At 38.7% G+C, this 19,548-nt stretch overlaps 1 long non-coding RNA gene across 1 annotated transcript in view; it reads right to left on the bottom strand.

The window, feature by feature from the left end:
* Positions 1-2,235: 2,235 nt before the first annotated feature.
* Positions 2,236-19,548, bottom strand: part of LOC111094274 — a 31,172-nt gene continuing 13,859 nt past the window's right edge. The window contains exons 2-4 of the long non-coding RNA XR_005384513.1: positions 12,289-12,401; positions 4,153-4,289; positions 2,236-3,502 (exon numbers count right to left, since the gene is read on the bottom strand). This is a non-coding gene — a long non-coding RNA (uncharacterized LOC111094274). The remainder of the gene's footprint in view (positions 3,503-4,152; positions 4,290-12,288; positions 12,402-19,548) is intronic.

Raw genomic sequence — 19,548 nt, forward strand, 5'->3', positions numbered from 1 at the left:
ATCGAGTCCCACATCAGGCTCCCTGCATGGAGCCTGCTTCTCCCTCTGCCTGTGTCTGTGTCTCTCATGAATAAATAAATTTTTTTAAATAAATAATAAAACTTGCTTTTACCAAAAAAGATGTGGATATATACACATTATTATATAATACACAATATTATTCACCCATGAGAAAGGAAGATACATAGATAGCCCTTGGGCACGTTATACTAGATAAGTCAGAAAAAGACAACTACTGTTTTATATCACTTATATGTGAAATCTAAAAAAGTTAAACCTATAAAAAGCAGTAAAATGGTGGGTGGCCAGGGATTTGGGGGTGTGGATGAGAGGGATGGTGTTTAAGGATACAAACTTAAGGGACACCTGGGGGGCTCAGTGGTTTAGTGCCTGCCTTTGGCCTAGGGCATCATCCTGGAGTCCCAGGATCGAGTCCCATATCAGGCTACCGGCATGGAGCCTGGTTCTTCCTCTGCCTATGTCTCCACCTCTCTCTCCTCTCTCTCTCTCTCTCTCTCTCTCTCTCTCTGTGTGTGTGTGTGTGTGTCTCATGAATAAATAAATAAAATCTTTAAAAAAAAGAGAATGTTTAAAAATTATTCAAAAAAAGATACAAACTTATAACGAATACTAAAAAAGTCATAGGATCTAATGCACAGTATAACGAATGTAGACAATAATGTTGTAGTATGAGGATGTAATATGATAAATGTCACTATATGAGCAATCATATTATAAAATATAAATGTATCAAAGTAACAAGCTGTACATCTTAAAATTATACAATGTTACACATCAAATTTATTTAATTTTAAAAACTTGCTTCCATCAATTAAATAGTGGTTTAGTATCATGAATTCTTGGTGCAATGGGAGGTCATTGAAGTGTATGAGCCGATGGGGGTCGGGGGGTTGGAAAAAAGAAAAAAAAGCAGTGTAAGAGCTGAGATCAGAACTAATCCAATCTGCATTTTCAAAATACAATTTGCATTTTTTTTTTACCAGATAGCAAATAAAATGCTGGAGTCCAGAGCAGGGAAACCAGTTAGGAAGCCACTGCAGGGATCGAGGCATAGGAAGGTCATAAGCTGAACTTAGGCGATGACAGCAGATTCAAGAGATGTTTTGGATATAGAATTAACAAGACTTGCTGATGGATTCGATTAGGTAAGGAAAGGACTCCTGGGTTTCTGGCTAGAACCTCGGGAAAGAACCTTTTGCTATAATGGAAGGATTAGCAAAGACAGAATCTTTGGACAGACCTGCTAGTGTTCTAGCAAGTACACGCAGCAAAAGAAGGAAACACAAGTGGAACCACCAGGTGCAAACTGCAAGAACAGTCACCACGTGTGCATTTACCGCTAGAAGACACACTGCTTCCAGAGACTATGCTCTGTAGTCCAGACTCTCATCAACCATACCTGAGGGTTCCCACTGCCCACATCCTTGCCAATGCTTGCTATTATCCACCTTTTAATTTTTGCCAGTTGGATGAATATAATGCGGCAACTTGTTTAAATTTGCGGTTCTCTGATTACTGATAAGTTTCAGCGTCTGTTCATACGTATTTTTGTTAGGTTTTCTAGTATACCCTTGTGAAAATAGCCTACTCATATCTTTTGACCATTTCTCTGTTGGGTTTCTTATCTTCCTCACATTGATTTTCAGTAGGTCATTATATATTCTTTATATTAATTCTTTGTGGCTTTTAAATATTGAAAATATCTTTTCCTAGTCTATCGTCTGTCAGTCAAATGTATCTATGACCTTTCTACAATTTCTATGGCAAACAATAGGAACTTTGGATAAAATGACATTCTTGTTTTTTTTTGTTTTTGTTTTTTTTGTTTTTTAAGTAGAATGGAGAAATGTGAAGGCCTTCAGCTTTCATAATTATAAAACCATTTCTTCATCAAACCATGGGACACAATAAGAGGAGAACCTGAAAATAAATAAATTTGAAGTTCTCATTCCCAAAGAACTAAATTGGTGATTAAGGAATGCTTTGGGGGATGCCTAGGTTGCTCAGCAGTTGAGCATCTGCCTTCAGCTCAGGGCTTGATCCTGGGGTCCTGGGATCAAGTCCCAAATCGGGCTCCCTGCGTGGAGCCTGCTTCTCCCTCTGCCTATGTCTCTGCATCCCTCTCTCTCTGTGTCTCTCATGAATAAAGAAAATCTTAAAAAAAAAAAAAAAAGGAATGCTTTTGGTATATTCTATTAATAAGCTGAAGCCATTTTTTATTGACCCCACCTTGTTCCACAAAGGATCTGAGGAAGCTTACAAGAAAACAAGCAATAAAATATAAATAACCAAAAAATCAGAAACAAGGAAAACACACAGCAGAGTAGAAGGTCAAGACCAGGAGGAAACTAAGAATGCAGATATGTAGGCCACAGGGTTCGATAAAGTTATTAATGTTAAGCAAAAATTTGGCTCTGAGCTTCTTGGCAACCAGAGGGAAAAGGGAAAGGGGATACAATCAGGCACAGTCAACAATATTCTTTGTTGATAAGAAAACATACAAGTTCCTCAGGGGAAGATAAGCTTTTCCTGGCCCTGAGTTCTAAAAGAATTTCTCAGGTGGGCTTCATGTTGGGGACAGTCTCTGTGGCTAAAGCAAAGTGTCTCATTTCTTGTAGCATTTTTGGAGAAGCTAATGGCCACCAAAGTATATTCTCGAACTTGGAAAGCAATTCTATCTCTCATCTGCCAGTTAAATGTGAAAAGGAGGAAATGAAGAGGAGAGAAAGAGACCAAAGAAAAGTCCATCCAAGCTTGTAGCATTTGAGACTTCGATTTAGGATAACAGTCAAACCAAAAACATCTGGAAGAAATAATGACATATTAGTTAAGATAATACTAGTTACTCAAATAAAAAGCCCTGAAAATCTCAGTGGCTTAACACTGAATTTGGGTAATTTGGGAATGCAAGTTTCTTTCTTTCTCTCTCTTTCTTTCTGTCTCTTTCTTCTTTCTTTCTTTCTTTCTTTCTTTCTTTCTTTCTTTCTTTCTTTCTTTCTTTCTTTCTTCTTTCTCCTTTTCTTCCTTTTTTTTTTTTTTTCTTTTTTTGGTAGGCTTCAAGACCAACATGGGGCTTGAATTCACAACCTTGAGATCAAGAGTTATGGTGTACAGACTGAGCCAGTCAGGCAGCCCTAGAAGTTTGTTTCTTATTCATGTAAAGCCAAAATGAGAACCAGGTTTCTTCCATCTTGAGTCCCCACCATATTCAACATATGGGAAAAGAACAAAAAGCAGCATTCATGGGAAGTTTTTATGGGCCAAGCCCAGTGGCAACAACACATCACTTCTGCTCACATTCCACTGGCTGGAACTTAGAGTACTCTCAACCACAAATTATCAGTTGTGTCTTTCCAATATTTCCTCATAAATAATTTTCTATACCAAGGTTCAGCAAATTATAGCCTACAGGCTAAGTCTATCTCATTGCCTGTTTTCACATGGTTCACAAGATAAGATAATTTTTCCATCTGCTTCATGGCTGAAAAAAAATCAAAAGAGGAATAATAGTTTGTAACATTTAAAAATTACATAAAATTCAAGTTTTGGTCTCCATAAATAAAGTTTTATTGGGTTGAATAGTTACCACAGAGACCATATAACTGGCAAAACTGAAATATTTTCTATCTGACCCTTTACTGAAAAGCTTTGCCAACCTCTGCTTTAAACTAGTAAGGATTGATAGGAGTTGAACAACAAGTACTTTTAGGCAATGACCTGAATCACAAATATTCCTTGAAGTGAATCTGTAAGCATTAACAATCAAATGAACTGATGGTAAAATTGATATCTTTGGGAAACAATGGGGAGTCTGGAAAGATCCTGGCCATTCTATATGCAGAATTGGACCAAGAAGAACCTGCAGGCAAAGCCAGGATTTTTCCTAAGAGGTATTTCTGGATCCATACCAGCTCAAAAACAAAATGAATTAGCCATTTTCACATGACAAGAAAAGAAACATTGCTTATTTGAAAATTTGTTTTCCAAACTTATCAAATAAGAAAGTATTTCTTCAATAGAATTATGAGATGTTACACGAGCATGGTTTGGTTTTTAAATAATTTAAATAAATTTTAAATAACTGATCATTTTATTACAGAAAGGATACTGTTTGTTGAGCATTGTAAATACCTTAATCCTAATGGTGAGAAGGTAGAGGATAAAGATGAGTGGCTGAGAATCATATTTCATAGAATTATCTATCAAGAAGTTTATAAGTAGTTTCCTGATGATTCCATTAGCATAGCCTTCCTTGTTTCTTGATAATCCTAGAGTCAGATCAGAAACAAAAGTGAGGGACGCCTGAGTGGCTCAGTGGTTGAGTGTCTGCCTTTGGCTCAGGGCGCGATCCGGGGGTCCTGGGATGGAGTCCCCCTGGGGTTCCCTCAAGGAGCCTGCTTCTCCCTCTGCCTATGCCTCTGCCTCTGTGTATCTGTCATAAATAAATAAAATGTTTTTTTTTAAAGTAAAAAAATAAAGAAAATAGATTCACATGGAATATATGCTGCTTGTACATACACAAGACCAGTTTAAGCATTTAAGAAAGAATAAAATATACCGGGATCCCTGGGTGGCGCAGCGGTTTGGCGCCTGCCTTTGGCCCAGGGCGCGATCCTGGAGACCCGGGATCGAATCCCACATCGGGCTCCCGGTGCATGGAGCCTGCTTCTCCCTCTGCCTGTTGTGTCTCTGCCTCTCTGTATGACTATCATAAATAAATAAAAAAAATGTTTAAAAAAAAAAAAAAGAATAAAATATACCAACATATCAAAATAAGCTTTTAAAAGATCCCAGAGGGATTAATGTCAATAGGCATCGCCTACTGAGCACCATGGTGACATAAAGCTTAAGCCTCAGGACAAAGTTTGTCTTTTAGCCACTGTGACTGTAATCATCAAGAACAAACAGAACTCCCAGTCCAGGGACCGAAGCTCCCAGGATGCCCAAAACTTGGGAACGATCTGAGAGGTAACTGTACCAGGATCCAATATCAAACTCTCCTTCTATATAAGAGGAAACTGAGCACAGACTGGGTAAGAGACTTGTCTAGGCGATACAGCCAGCGAGTGGCAGCACTGGCATTAGAATCCAGCCAACCCATTTCCCATCCTGTGCTTCTTCCTGTATACTACAATCATCCTCCTAGGCACTGGCTCTCTGGAGCCATCAGTTTGCAAGCAAGGTTCAAGTAGTTTCCTTCTAAGGTAGATAAAATCATGGGGCAGCTTGGTGGCTCAGTTGGTTAAGTACCTGACTCTTGATCTCAGCTCAGGTCTTTTTTTTTTTAAATAAAGTTTTTTTTTAACTTATTTTTTATTTATTTATGATAGTCACACAGAGAGAGAGAGAGGAAGAGACACAGGCAGAGGGAGGAGCAGGCTCCATGCACCGGGAGCCCGACGTGGGATTCGATCCCGGGTCTCCAGGATCGCACCCTGGGCCAAAGGCAGGCACCAAAACGCTACACCACCCAGGGATCCCCTCAGCTCAGGTCTTGATCTCAGTGTCCTGAGTTCTTTCTGGCCCTGCCTTGGGCTCCATGCTGGGCATGGAGCCTAATTAAGGAAAATATAAAATAAAATAGGATAGGCAAATTCAAATTTGAGTCCCATACCATACTTACTGCATGAACGTCTCCCAGTGAGACCCATAAAGAAATGACCTGTCAGCTCTGTGGGGCCCCTCAAAGATCCCACAATGCCTTTTTGTAAGAGCTGAGTTTACTTTGACTCTTTGGCATAAGGCTCAGATATCTTTCACCTTTCCCTTCACACCACATTGGTGAGCCATGGTTCTTTCCTTCCCTCCTTGCCTCCTACCTCTTTACTCTCTGGCATCTGCTCTGCAAATCATTCTTCTGTGGTATGTTGGGATGGTTAATGCCAACAAGCACACAACTGCTCAACTGCTAGAAAACAGTCCTGGGCAGCCAGACCCACTACTTTTACCTGAATATTCCAAATTTCTGTGTGAAAATCCATGATGTGTTTGCAGATTTATTCCTATTAACACAATGATTTTACTAACTAAAACCATGATGAAATTTTGTCAATTTTTAAAGCTTTTTAGCTTTTTTTTTTTCTTTAATTCTAAAACATCACAGCTTACTTTAAAAAAAAAAAGGCAAAAAAAAAAAGGCAGATATCTGGATGTTTGGGAGCATATATAAGTCATCAAGAGAGTGGTTTGGTTTTTATTTTTCACAGAGGTCTCTGAAGTTAGAGTTTTGTATGAGTTACAGATACAAGGGACCATGAAGATCATACAGCCTTACCCTTCTTTTTTTTTTTTCTTTAAGATTTTATTTATTTATTTATTTATGAGAGACACAGAGAGAAAGGCAGAGACACAGGCAGAAGGAGAAGCAGGTTCCTCAGAGGGAGCCTGATGTGGGACTCGATCTGGGGCCCCGGGATCACGCCCTGAGTCAAAGGCAGACACTCAACTGCTGAGCCACCCAAGCATCCCAGTCCTACCCTTCTTTAAAAAAGGGAGGGGGGGCTAAGAGCTCACACTCTGGAATTTGATGGCCGGGGTTCAAATCCTGACTCTATCATCTTCCATTCTATGAAGTCGATCAAGCAGACTGTCTTCTATGCAGCTTGGTATTCTCTATGAAACTGAATAATAATGAGATTTACCTCATGAGTTTCGTGAAGATTCAATAAAATAAATAAATAAACAAACAAACAAACAAATATATATATATATATATATAAATATATTTGGAAGGAACACTCAGAAAGAACCTATCTTTTAGTAAATGCTTGATAAATACTAGATGTTTTAAAATATGGATTCAGAAGTTAAGGCCAGGGAGGTTATGTGACTTACTGGGTAAAGGGAGCACTAATTCCTGATCTTACTACTTTACACCAGTGATTTGACTTTGCCATCCTCTTTCTTAGAAATGTTTGATCTAGTAAACATTTCCATCCACTACAAACATTAGCCTAGCGAGAAGCATTGCTTAAATTAAAGCAATGGCTGAGGCAAATGCAAGCACTTTTTAATTATTATTCTTCTGAGTGCTTTTATTTGTTCCCCCAAACTAATAACCTCTGTAGAGATAAACAAAGATCACCCACATGAGAACAGGAATTCTTGACAGCAAGAGAGTCTGTGGGCAGCCACACCGCCTGCAACTAGTGAGACTCCAAACAAAGGCAGGCGCAGGCGGAGGAGTGGAAAAGCTTTCTGGTGGCAAAAGGGGAAGAAGGCCCCATGAGAGGTTGTTGGGGTGGAGAAGCAAGACAGGAGCTGACTAGAAGAGGGGTGTCCTATGTCATCGTGAGGAGGAGCCTATGGGCTTTTCCCTCTCCTTCCCAGGTCTAGGGCAAGGAAGGAGAGAAGCTGTCATTCCAGTCCTGACCCTCCCTGTCTGTTTGGGGCCCACGGGCTGCAGAGGTGGTGGGTGGTTTTCCCCCATCTCTTGTCAGCAAGTACTTTTATTAAGAATAAAAAAAGAGAGACTTCTGCAGGTACAGATGCAGCTTGCATAGTGTTTTCTCATTGAAGGCACTTCTGTGATATTGCCCACGTTTTCATAACTCGTTTATGGTGAGTTCACTGCTGTTTCCATTAGTTGTTACTCTCACTGCCCTATGAAAAGTGTGATTAGTACTAACCGGAGAACAGAGGTGATCACAGAAACCAATCTTCCTACAAGCCTTTACTTTTATGAAATGACACAGATTTAGCTAGACTTAACAACTTCTAGAAATGTAAACATTTACATTTGTATCTCTTCTGTATGTAGGACTAAGTCTAAAAAGTCCAATTTGAATGTTACAAATGATCAAATGAAGCTAAACAGTTCTTCTAGAATGAATTTGAGACAGAACGTAATTCCATTATCACCAACCAGAGCTATGTGCGTTGGTTTAATAATAATTTTTTTAAATCCTAGGCCAACTCACACACTAAAGAAACTCCCAAATGTTTTAATTTGGGGATGGAAGGGAAAGAGACTATAAGCTTACCCAACTTTTGATCATTTAAAAGAGGACTTTAAAACCTTTTGTAGGCAAATGCCCAAAGATGTATGAACCAAGGTATCTGTTACAATGTCATTTATATAGAATGTATAAAGTAGACAATAATTTAAATACTCAATAAGGGGAGGACAGAGTAAATATACTATGGCATATCACCATTGTGGAGTATTATACAACCATCAACTCTGAGGTTTAGGTATATATTCACCATGTAAAAATGTTATATTAATAAGAAAAAGCAATTAAAGAGTAGTTTGTTATGGCACCATTTTGATAAAAAATTAAGTGAAAGTCATATTTCATATGCATAGGAATACATAAAAAGGGAAAGTTTGGAAGAACACACATCAAAAAAATGATAGTGTTTATTTCTGGGTAATAGAACTACAGGTTGATTAGTTGTTCTTTTTTATATTTTCTTCATGCCATACCTAACCTTCTGCAGCATACTTCATATACCAGATAAGTGAGAAATTGCTTCTTTTCCTTCTGTCTCTGGGGAAACAGAGTTACCAGCTAAAATCAGAAGCAGAAGTAAAACCAAAACACAAAGGTTCAGGATTTCAATTCCCATCATTAAAGCTCATTAATTCAATAAATATCTATTATGCAGCTAAAACTTAAGGAGCATAAGGATAAGCCATGAACGGATCCTATTCTCAGAGACCACAGTTACTAAGAGAATAAGGAATCTACTTGAATTAAAAAGGAGATAATGCCACAGAAAGGTATGTATAAAGGAAAGGTTTCTTTTTACTCAGGGAGTTAATGAAGTGTTATTAAATAATAAAAAAAAAACACTACACAAAAGAGGTTTGATATTGGAAAGTTTAATGTGTATGGTTATATGATGTGCGTTACCTCAGAAAAATGAACTCTATATAGTTCTAAGAAAAAAATTCAAGTTTCAAAATAATATGTGTGTTTAATTAACACATATACCTCATATCCCAAAATGTTAAAATAGTCATTTCTAGATAGGGAATTACAGGTGGGTTTTTTTCATAATCATTTTGCTATCTATCATGTCCTGTTTCATCACAACAAACTGAAAGGATGTATTGCAATCGACAAAAGAGGAAACCTTGCCCAGGGTGACCAAATAAAAGCTTGCATCATACCATCATTAGCACAGATTATGAAGGAACTAATGCTGACATGTGATAGATTATGACCAGGATATGGGACTTGCCATCTTTGCTGATATACGGGCTCTGACTTTTTCCCTCTGACAACTTTGAATGAGTGGTACAAAAATATCATCTCTACTCAGGTGTGACTTTCAGAAAACTAAGTAGATGCCTACATACTGAAAAAAGGACCAAAATAACCAGAACTCGTAAGTGTGTTTGTGATTATATGATCACGAATAATCAACAGGACTTCACAAAGAACAGGTTGTGTCTTGGTAATATATAGTCATCTTCTTACACAGGAAAGAAGGTAAATCACATAACTTAAATTGATGAAAACCTAGCTTGGCTTTAGGAAGGCTTTAGATCCTGTCCTATAAGACATGGGGAAAATAGAAACAGGAGCAGACAACTCCTCACCAGCTAACTACAGCCCGACTGGGAAGCAGCAGCTAAAGCACCGGAATTTAGAAGATCACAAATAGTGTGAACATCAAACTGAACAACAAAGAGATGCCAAAAAGGGTGTCCGGATGGGCAAACAACAGGTTAAGATGAAACAGTATAAATAACCAGGGACAAAATCCAGAATTAAACTTGGTAAGCAAAATGTGCCCCAAACACACCTCGATTGTGGGAGATAAAGAATTAGAAATGGTTTGGGTGGAAAGCTGCCTTACCAATAGCCATTGCGCCAGCAGTTAGGACAGTGTTCTGACATGGATAGGGAATCAGGGCTGCCACATACAAAGGCACGTGGTACACGCCCATGTGAGCATTTACCACCACCCCCTTGTTATCATTTGTTGGCAAGTCTTGCTTTCCCTTTTTCTCTTTGCTGTATTCCCAGCACCTAGCAGAGCCTGACAAGGAGAGCCTTTCAATAAATCCTTAAGGACAAGTGAGATCATCCTCCCATCTTCCTCAAGATCCCCGAATAAAGCACTAAGCTCCTTCTTGGAGCTCTATATTTAAAGAGCAATTTTCTGACCATTCAGGAGAGAACTTAGAAATGCTGGGAGGGGGATGCCTGGGCGGCTCAGCGGTTGAGCATCTGCCTTTGGCTCAGGGCGTGGTCCCCAAGTCCTGGGATCAAGTCCCCCATCGGGCTCCCTGCATGGAGCCTGCTTCTCCCTCTGCCTGTGTCTCTGCCTCTCTCTGTCTCTCACGAATAAATAAAGAAAATCTTTAAAAAAAGAAAAAACAGAAATGCTGGGAGGTCAGTAAATGAGAATAGGATTATCAGTTTACAGAACAGGATTCTTCAATTTATGTCAGAGAAAGCCAGAGTGTATGAGTTACAATGCTGAAATTCTGAAGAAATCTGACATAAAGGAGACACCTTTTTCTACTAAAAATCTCCCAAAAAGGAAGAGTGAGAAGCCCAGATTAGGTAAATAAACCACTATATATTGTAACAAAGACTAACAACAACAGCAACAATGACAAAATTGAAATACATCTTACTAAATGCTCTCACAAAAGAGCTGGCTCCTCAGCTCCAGTGATGAAGGTTTATATGTGAGACCTGATGAATTAAGGAGCTGACCTCTCAAAAGCAAGCCCCTTCCAGAGCTAGAGCCTCACAATTTCATGATAAATATGAATAATCAGACATCATCAGAAGCTTTGCATAAAAATACAAAACAATTTTATTTTTATGATATTTTATGTTGACTGCATCATAGAAGCCCATATCAGGAGAATATAAAATATATTTATATCACATGTGGATATATAGGAAGTAGATATCTGGAAAAATCCCATACTTATCTCTTCATGTATATTTGCAGATCTTTCTATGTTTTAAAAATTAGCTGCTCATTTATTAATTCAGAATGTTCTAAATAAAACCTGATGCTGAATATAACTATTTCAGCTTCCAAATGCATGACCTTTGTACCTAATGTATCCACTATACACAGTAACATATGGTTGTGGTGAGAAATCGTGAGAAAACAACCCAATTCTTGTTAACTCATCTGATGTATTTATTGAATATTATATTATGCTATTCTTTGGCCAGTGTTTTTATTTGCAATACATAACTGTTCTAATAAGCCATTTGTCACCATGAAGAAGCTTTGGGTTTCTTTTCCTTTCCAAATAGCAGTGAAAGGGTCCCCCAAACCTACTGATTTAGCACCCAATTTAAATAAGCCCAGAGACCCTCTCAGTTTTCACATTGAGTAGAACAAGGTCAGATTGGGCATCTTCCAAATGTAAAGGCCTAATTGGACTAATTCTTTCATGATAATAATGTATATTTAAGATAGCCACTAAAAATTGTCAATGCTAATTTAGTAGATCAATTCCATTAAACGCTTTGAACTTTTCACCACTTGCTAATCTCATTAAAGCTGCTGTTTTTGTTGAAAATCTGAAGCTATAACTTAATATCAAATTACAACAATTCCAGCCAGACCTAAGAAATATTTCTTTATATGTGAAATATAGCCTTCAAGGATCTTAAGTTGTGTTCAATTATAAGAGGCTCGCCATAAAATTTCCTGCAACCAAAATGCAGAGAGAGCCCATGAGTCTACTGGCAGTTGGCATTAGTGTAAGAAGCGTGCGGCAGTGTTTCTATTTCAGAAATACATGTTTCTTGTGTCTGAGGCAAAGCTTTAACACCTGGGATTATTGATTACAGACCAACCTTCCTATAACTACATGGTTCAGATTTTTATACCAAACACCATGTAATTTAGGTAATAGTTCAATTCAGATCGATCAAAATGTCAAGATTTTGCTCAACATTTTGATGAACAACTTAAGCAATAGAACTCAGGAATGTGAAAATAATAATTTGTCTGCGAATTAGCTAATGAGGAATTTGGGGAGAAAAGGCTCCACGCCACGACCACATAGCCAACCATGTGTAGCATTTGTTTGGAACTAGACTTCCAAGGCTATTTTTATTCCCTGTGATTTACCACCGGTATCCTCTGGGTGATAGTGGAGGAAACAGATGCTGGGAATCTCTCTCTGCTCAGTTCCTGAGAGGAGGATTCTGACTCACAGCCCTGCCAAGCTCCCTGCTTTGTACTCACATATGCCGAGGGGGGTGGAGTAAAACGTAAATGATGCCTGATTTCCAGTCTCCCACTGCCAGTTTCCTCAAAGTTTCCACTTACGCATTTGACTCCTTTACCAACTTCGTTTGAAGTTCCCATTCCAAAACCCTGAACGGCATGTTCCCAGGATACGTTTAATTTTTTTTTTTATTCATTCAGTGGGGATTTTCCAACTGAAATAAAAAATAAATTGAAACTGGTGAGTGGGCGTTCTTTTTTGGGGGGTGGGGGGGTTCTTTCACTGTTGACAGGGAGTACAGGGGGAAGATGCAGGGGGAGAAAGAAATGGTCAAACATCCCCTGCCAAGCTCTCAGCACACTTTCTTTTTCTTTTTCTTTTTTTTTTTCAGCACACTTTCTTGTGGAGCACCATCAAACCTTGCCAAAGTTTCCTGGACCCTGTTACGTATTGTGAACCGATTCGGACTCAAATAGGCCTGCATCTATTTGGAGGTCATATTTAAATTGTTAATAAAAAAAATTCATGTTTATTAAATTTCCACAAAGCTCAGAGCCTTATTCTTTCTTAATGCATCTCAGCTATCGAGAAATATAAGGGAGGAGGGGGGAGTCTATGCAGTTTAAATCCTTTTATAATGGATTTATAACAGAAGCACATTACAGATGGAGATTTCAGTTTCACAAGGCAACAGTTTCTATTAAAACTACTCTTTTATGGAGAAATTAAATTCACTGGCCAGTCTATGTTTTTACAAAGCTTTCTAAAAAAAAAAAAAAAAAAAAAAAAACCTACTTTATTTTAAACAATAGGACCTATATAGGTGACTTTTACAATTTAATTTTATGTAAACCAATGGGGTTTCCTTATCAAGCACCACTGAATTCCCTAAATGTTTACTTATTAATCCTGTTCTTTAGTGTTTAATCATAGCCTAGAATAACTGACTTAGGCTATTTTTACATTAGGGAAACTTAGCAATTCTTATTGCATTTCAGATAAAATGAGTTTAAGCTGATGAATTAGGCCTCACAACCTAACCGCAACACCTTCTGTTGGTGTGTCTATGTGACACTGAGGAACCATGTCAATTTACTAATCTAATGGAAATCTATCCATTCTGGGGAGGGGGGTGCAGTTATTAGCACACAGATCAAGCAACCTCCTAAAGACCAAACTATTGCTTTTCCTTCAGAAAAACATCTAACCACACTCAAGTTTACCCCGATATGATTCTCTGTGGGAGACCCCACTGGTAGACTGGGCACAAAATTACTATTACCAAATAAATACTTCTTCCTAGCCACAAATAAATATATAAATATATATACATAATATATATATGTATACACACACACACACATATAGTACCAAATTAGTAACGTTCTAATGGAAAATGAGGCAAATTGAGTAAGGAAAACCATGAAAAAAATTTGGTGAGAGGCCCCCACTGAGCAGAGAAACTTAAAATGCAAGAGGATTTTCCACTGGAAAATCCTCACAAACTGCTACACAACAAGCAGAAAGTCAACATAAAAAATTTTTTTAAATAAAAATTTTGACACATAAAATATCCATCCCCCCCAATAATACTTGCACATAAATTAAAGGAAAACCACACACACACACACACACACACACACGAAAAATGTATATGATGCTGAACACCTTTCAATACCTACAACAAATAACAGATACTTAACAGTTTATACTCTTGGGCTCTATGTATGTACAAAAACATCAAAATAACCAATTGATTTGACCAGACATTTGAGCAAAGAAAGTCAGTTAAACATCTGGGTGATCTTAAACTATTTGGCCACCTAGACAAAGAGATAAACGTACCACTTACATACAAATGAAAAAAGACAGGTCAGCAATACACTTACGGTGACACAGACAGGAGGAGGGGTAAAGATTTTTTAATGAATACTTCAACTCTGGTATATGAATCACAAAACTAAAATCCCTCCAATCTATTCAAATACAGTTGCCTAATTTAAAAGTTCCAGTCTCAGCACCAAGAAGGGATAAAACATACTCTCATTTTAATGTATCCCTGATGCTGTCAAATAAGTGTAATATTGAAGATCAATTCCATAGCATCTCAAGGGTTAAGTCCTGTGTTGTGAATAATTTCAAAAAAGTATTCTAGTAAGGATCAGGCTTAGGCTAGTTCAGCAAGAGGAACGGTTCCATAATGAGGCTTGGCCTGGCCCAGTCCCAGTAGAATTAATTTTGTGCCGTAGAACACCTAGATAAATTAGTTTTGCTTTAAATATTGAGTCCTAAAAGAGTTAAAAGAGGGAGAATATCAATCAATAATTTTTAGATTAACTACTTTGTATATGACAAAACAAGATTAACTTTGGCATTATAACCCCTTCTTCTGGCATTTCAGATGAACCCCAAGTTTAAAATAAATAATTAGAGATTTAAAAACCAACCAAACATGTACATTTGTTTCTTGGTACAGAATACTAACTCATTGCCTGGTTCGTAAAAAGAAAAGATTACTTGTACATTTTGCAAAATTACAAATATGGTTCTTATCTTTAGTTATTAAAATAATCATGCTTTTAAAAAAATTTTTTTAAATAAAAAAAAATAAAATAAAATAATCATGCCTGAAAATTAAGTCTTCCGAAAATATAAAGAAATATATTTTGTAGAGTTCTTTTAATGGAGACACTGAAGCAGTTGAGCTTTAAAATTAAGTGCAAAAATAATATCTCAGGTAACAATGTTAGATTGTTAAAATTATATTTTAATTGATTAATTTCCCCCAATGCCTACCCATTATTTCCCTTTATAAAATTGATTTCTATGGAAATATTTGTGCAGAACTAAAATCACGTCTACAGATGGCAACAAATTTAAGCTAAAACTCCCTTGTGTCTTAATGGCTTTTTCTGGTTAAATGCCTACCAAAAGGTAAGTATAAGATTTATTTCCACAGGAGATGAAATCAGGCTTTTAACCTGGCCAATTGCCCATATAAACAATCTTCAATGTTATTTGGTCATCATTTGGTAATTAAAATGGCAAATCACAACCATGCTGAATTTACATCCATGTGCCGAAAAGTTATTTAGCAGACAACTAGAGATAGAGGAAATGTCTCTTTAACAGATTCTTTTAAGAATACATCTACAGGAAGCATCCGGCTTTCAAACAGTCATAAAAAACAAGAAGCAGTTGAACAGTGGCACCCAGAGGTGAAAAGTATATTACTTCTAGAGATTTATATGGTTAACCGTCGTCTGGTTTCCAGCCATCCTTTTTGTCACTTCCAGATTCTTTACTAGTAATGGACCAGAAATCATTTTTTTCTTAGTTACATATCGAAATACCATATTTTAATGAAGAAAAATAAATGTCCTCGCTTTGAAAAAAGGACTCTACTTCTGGGTTACATTGCATATCAATTCCCACTCCCCTCAAAACAATAAGCAAACCCATGAACGCCAGGCAAAATACTTTCCAGAATGGAATATAAAGCCCACGCATCTACTTCTAGCCTAACCAACGTTATTAAGAAAAGCTATTTTTTTAAAAATAGTTCTGCTGACTACTACACAATTTCCACACACCCCATATTACATTTTTCCTAAGAACGTTTATTTGAACTACTGTATAGCCCTGTACTAAAATTATAACCCTGGGGAGATTTTAAGAATTTTCTATTGAACCCTCCCATTATCATGACAGCAGAAGATGGGAATGGAATGAATTCTAGTTGGGTGAGTATGAGCAAAGGAAATGAGAACTTTAAAAATAACAAAATCTATTTTGACTCAAATTAAAATGAACCTGCAATTTTTTTTTTTTTAATTAAAGAAGCTCCACACCCTTTCACCTGACAAGTAGCAGCTGCCTGAGCATTTGACTGGTGCTGAGTTCCTAAACTAACTGCAAGGGGGAAAAAAACAAAAAACAAAACACACACAAAAAAACAAAACAAAAAACCACCCTCCTCCTGAGTATAATCACCTTGGGAAGCCTCAAATAAACCTGAGTTTGTAGGGCCAGAGCAGGCCAGGTGTTTTTAAGAGCCTCAGAAGAAGACTCATTTCTGCCCTTGAGCTGAAGTGCACACGTGTACTTAGCAGAGAGGGCCTTCCTGGCTGGTGGAGCCTAACCCATCACGGATTTTTCATCCATTACTGTGTTCCCATTACCCTTTGTCAGATGTTTTCTTCAAGATTCCACTGCTCCTTTTTATTTTTTTTTTAAGATTTTATTTATTTATTCATGAGAGACACAGAGAGAGAGAGGCAGAGACCCAGGCAGAGGGAGAAGCAGGCTCCACGCAGGGAGCCCGACGCGGGACTCGATCCAGGGTCCCCAGGATCAGGCCCTGGGCTGAAGGCGGCGCTTAACCGCGGCGCCACCCGGGCTGCCCTGCTCCTTTTTAATCACCTAAGAAGCAACACTGATGTGACAAGCTCCAGAATAGGGCTCAATGTTGCTGATCGGCAGCTTGGGCCCGATGATGAGAAATGGGCCCCCCCCCCGCCCCCACCGCCCCTGCGTAAACTTGAAGGAGGCAGGGAGACCTTGCCGGAGTCATTACCCGCTACCCCGGACTGGAAAGAAGAGGTGTGGCCCTTTCTAGGCGAATATGAACAAGCTCAACGTAATCTCACAGAGCCTGCAGCATTTCACCTGGGAAGTGAAGGCACCTGCCAGCGCCGCTCGATAGACACAGCGCTCCCCGTCCCGCAGACTGTGCGCCCGGCGGAGCCCCCGAGCGAGCGCGGCTCCTGTGCACGCCCCAGGGCTGACACCAAGCTCCCCCTTGGTCTCGTCCTCCTTCTTGTCCCTTTCCCCCCTTCCCTACGGATAGCGGTGTTGCCGCCTACACTGATATTCTGCATTTAGGGGCAGCTTCTGCGTGGCTGCTGAGTTGCCAGCACGCACAGCGCCCGCGAGCAGGTTGCGAGCCGCAGCGGGGAACTGCCTGCCTGCCTGCCTGCCTGCCTGTCTGTCTGCCTGTCTGTCTGTCCGCGCCTCCGGCGGCCAGGCTGCGGGGCTCTCGGGCTCCGCACCAGCCCCGCGGTCGCCCCTGGGCGATGCCGTCTCTGCAGCAGCGCGAGGGGCAGCAGCTCCCAGCCCCGGAGCAGAGCGCGGGAAGCGGCTGCGCGCGGCTCGGCTGGGGCCCCGCAGCCCTGCTCCCGGGCCCGCGGCAGGTCTGCGCGCCATCTAGTGGCTCCCCTGGGTCTGGGCGCGCGGCATCCAGGGGAACCGGGGTCGTGCGACGTCCTGGGAGCAATCCTGAGAGCGTGATCATAAAAAAATAATAATAAAAATAAAAATAATTAAAACAAAAATAATTAAAATAAATAATAATATAAAATAATAAAATAAAATACTCAAACGACAATGGAAGCAGTGGGGAAGGAGGCTTATCTAATAAAAGCAAAGGAAAAGAAGGAAAAAAATATATATATACATTTGTAATATTATATATATATATATTAGCTCAAATAACTCTTGCAGGAATTTCACCACCGCTTGTTCAAGTATGAGCTTTAAGTCTTTGAAATGTCAAATGTGCTTCGTTATGTATTATGAGGAGGAAAACATGAAAAGGTTATTTTGCCTGAATTCTTTTTTACCATTTTTTTCTTTCCTATAATGTGCCAAACTGGATACTGTACGACTGCTTTCATTTTACTTTAAGGGGTTATGATTCAGTAAGGCAATCCGAATGGAACCGAAATCCTTATTTTTTTTCCTACCATCTAATAAATATATGTGTCTAAAAGATGCTGCTGACAAAAATACCCCACCAGCTACTGCTCCCTTCATCACCCCAACCCCATCTATTCCTGACATCTCCCAAAAGAGATGTTCTTGGCACACGCATATCTTCTGGATGAAAGGACTTCAAGTTTCTTCTTGGCCAAGTGATGTCTATTACTCGGTATAAGATCAAATTCAAAATACAGCTCCTGGAAAGCTATACCCCTGATGATCGGTGATCACTTCTTACTTTAAGGTTACCCGTCATGTCTTTATTCTTGTTATTGAAGTACAATTGCCATACGATGTTATATTAGCTTCAGGTGTGCAACACAGTGATTCAACAATTCTATACATCACACGGTGCTCACCACGGGAAGTGCAGTCACCATCTCTCACCTTGTTATTACAGTATTATTTACTGTAATCCCTATGCTGTGCTTTTTTAAATTTTTATTGAAATATAATTAACATACAAGGTTATATTAGCTTCAGGTGTACGACATCCAAACATGTCTCATTTAATGTTGCCACTTGTCTGTGATTTCCTGTGATCTGTATGACCTACAGCATCTACCACAGTCCAGGAGCCTCTTAAGTGTTGAATATGTAGCTATGACATAAGATATATAAGATCTCTGTTAAGATCTATTAATAAAAATAAATAAATAAATAAATAAATCTATTAATAAATACTCTGGTTATTTTACCCTTTTGGTTGGGTTATTGGAAATAAGTAACATTTATTGAGCCTTACTAAAGCAGGCCCTGTTAAGTACTCATAATTTTCTTATCAGACGCTCACAATAGCCTTATGAAATAAGTACTACTACCATCCTTATCGTGCGTGTGGTTCAGGAAAGCCAAGTCTGAAAGGTTAAGAAATTCACCCAGCTGACATGGGTAGCGAGAGATGGAGCAGGAACCTGATTCAGTTTGTCTCCAGAGCCTGTACTCAAAACCACTGGGCTACACTCTACCTTCTATGTCGTTATTAAATATATGATACGCGCTTATCTTATTACTGGTTGCATTATATTTCAATGATTCGTGTTACACAAACTAAATAGTTATCATTTCATCCCATGTAAAACCAGTTCTTTTAGGTAGCTGCTAAAATTATTCAAGTTGTTCATATTTTTTACCATGTTTGTTCTTCAAAGAATGAGCTTACTATAATTAAAAGACTTGTACAGAGGAAGGAAAAGAAATTACTTTGCTGATCAAAGGACTGATGTAGGAAAATATGCAAGCTGACTGCATTTAGCTAAGATTGCAACAATGAAGTGGAAAAGCTAGGGGAAATGGGGGGATCTGGTAATAACTCTTTCTTTGTTTTTTCAGTTCACCTGACCTCTTCAAACATTCTAATTTAGAAATGCTCCTCACAGTCCTCAGGCTTGGCCTCATGAGTCAGCAAATCAGGAACCCCACAGGAGCCACCTATGGGGTTTCATTTCAAGAAAATTAGAAAGAGCTCCTAATCTCCTAAAATATTTAAAGATATTTAAAATTGAGTTCTTAGAGCATCTTGCCTTTGGCTTAACCAAAAAAGGGACAACACTGGTCATAATTACTCAAAACTGGAAATAACCTACATGTCCCTAGACAAT

The sequence above is a fragment of the Canis lupus genome, chromosome 36, assembly GCF_011100685.1.
Source record: "Canis lupus familiaris isolate Mischka breed German Shepherd chromosome 36, alternate assembly UU_Cfam_GSD_1.0, whole genome shotgun sequence".
Lineage (NCBI taxonomy): Eukaryota > Metazoa > Chordata > Mammalia > Carnivora > Canidae > Canis > Canis lupus.